Source organism: Babylonia areolata, chromosome 5 (assembly GCF_041734735.1).
Source record: "Babylonia areolata isolate BAREFJ2019XMU chromosome 5, ASM4173473v1, whole genome shotgun sequence".
NCBI classification, from domain to species: domain Eukaryota; kingdom Metazoa; phylum Mollusca; class Gastropoda; order Neogastropoda; family Buccinidae; genus Babylonia; species Babylonia areolata.
The window spans coordinates 17867353-17869852 of record NC_134880.1 but is presented as its reverse complement, the minus strand read 5'-3'; positions in this window follow the sequence as shown (position 1 = coordinate 17869852).

Sequence of the window (2500 nt, the reverse complement as noted above, 5' to 3'; positions counted from 1 at the left end):
TGAACTGAGTGAGCAGATCAAAGTTGTGAATGCTGCACGTATATAACAACGAAGAAATTAAGAGAAAAAACACAAACACGATGAATCACACAGAATCAAATTCACAGACACAAACAACACAACAGACATAGAGGCAACCACACTGAATCATAACGATTCATTTCAAACTATAACAAGAGACGCAAGGCCTTCAAGACTCACTTGTGATAAATTAAGTCCCCTAGCATTAATTACAGAGTAAATTCCCTTTTTTACTATCTGCACCAAAACGTTTGCAAAATAAATAAAAATTCCATGCTTAGCAAAAGAAGTTCCTGTTTGAACAAAAAATGATAATAATGACTCCTCTTGTTGTTGTGTCAGAATAAGAGGTCAAAGTGCCAAGTTTAGAGAATACAAAAAATATAAATATAACAGTAAATGCAGTTTGCATATAATTAGGCTTCTTTTTTTTAATTTTTTTGTGCCCTTCCCAGAGGTGCAATATTGTTTTAAACAAAATGACTGGAAAGAACTGAATTTTTTCCTATTTTTATGCCAAATTTGGTGTCAACTGACAAAGTATTTGCAGAGAAAATGTCAATGTTAAGTTTACCACGGACACACACACACACACACACACACACACACACACACACACACACACAACCGAACACCGGGTTAAAACATAGACTCACTTTGTTTACACAAGTGAGTCAAAAAAGGGTGGTGGTGGTGGCAGGTGGGGTGGGCGGATTAAAGTGATCTTTGCATCGAAAAAGTTCGCTTGAGTTATAAATGTTCCCAAGTGTATGGAACAAACTGTGGAGTATGAATGTGTTACTGGAAATGGTGCTTTAGAAATGGTGCCTGCATATAGTTATAGAGACAATTACCGAATGAGCAAGTTAACGACGGGTACATGAATGGATGAATGAATGCAGAACGTTCTTACCGCAAAGCAAAACTTATGTGGTGCTGCTTCTTCATAATTATGTTCCCTCATGCCACCTGCTGCCCCTGCTGGTGTTTTGTACTCAGGTGTCAAACCCCACCAGCGGACATCAAAGACGTGCCTGCTGGCGGGTAACAGGGATGCAGACACATAGACAGACAGGCAGACAGACAAGCAGACAGACAGACAAACAGACAGGCTGGTGCAATCACCACCAATCAGTCCCATTCTCTCTCTCCCCAAGGACTTCCCCCCCACCCTCCCCAACCTGTATGTCCTTAACGAGCACACCCCCACATGTCCCTACTCCCCCCGCGCCCCCCCCCCAAAAAAAAAAAAAAACAAAAAAACAAAAAACGAAAGCTTGGTGGTGCAGAAAGCAACAAGCACGTGCAAACTGTTGACACCTCACACTGGCCCTGACCTTACTCAGTACTCAGTGCGTGGTGTGGGCTGATGCTTTGGAAGGCAGTTCAGATACTGGAGAGGGAGAGAGAGAGAGAGAGGGGGAGGGAGGGGGAAGAGAGACAGAGAGGAGAGGGAGAGAGTGAGAGAGGAGAGAGAGGGGGGGGAGGGACAGAGAGAGAACTAAAATGGACCAAAGCGTTTTTATGAGCTTTGGCAATGGACCACAATTCAAACCCAGGGAGAAAAGAGAGAGAGAGAGAGAGAGAGAGAGAGAGAGAATGGATGAATGAATGTTTAATGCATTTCGGCCATGGGCACAATTACGTGTATCGGGTGGTTGGGGGAAGGTTTATAACCAATTAGCGAGAGAGACAGGGGAGAGAGACAGAGACACAGAGAGAGATAAGAGAGAGAGACAGAGAAAGAGAGAGACAGAGACAACTGCAGAGATTGTGTCTTTGTTTGTGTGTGTGTGCGCACGTACATGTATGTGTGTGTGTGTGTGTGTGTGTGTGTGTGGCAGTTGCTGGTGATCGTCCATGTGTGTGTGTGTGTGTGTGTGTGTGTGTGTGAATGTGCGCGCGCGCGCGTGTGTTTCAAATGCCTGTGTGTGATATGAGACCACCTGCAGTTTTACCTTTGAAACTTATGCATTATTGCACCAGAGCGAACAGTATCTTCCATGTGGCACCATCCTTTTTTGAATAACATTTATTTGCAGTTCATTTGCAAGCAAAACAACCCACACAAACATCAATAATATTTTGTTTGAAAACGATATAAGCATAGGAAGCTTCAACTTCAAACTACAAAGATATTGATCAGAACGCAAAACCTGAAACAAAGAAACAGGAATAAGTTAATGTAGCTTTAGATTAACGCGAGTCAATAAAATACACAGAATGCTTCAAGTTTCGGTAAAACGTCTCTTCATAAAGAAAGTAATAACCAATGTTTAGTTTCTTTCTTCTTTGTCTAGTTTGAATATTATTATCTGAATTGTTTTTTTCCATGGAGTTTTCCCTTCAGAACCAGCACACGTGAGTAAGAACATCTCAACACTTATTAGCTATATTTGACGCTTGGAAAGATGATGGACAATAACATATCTCTTTCTCTCAGTCTCTGTCTTCCTCTGTCTCTCTCTGTCTCCGTCTC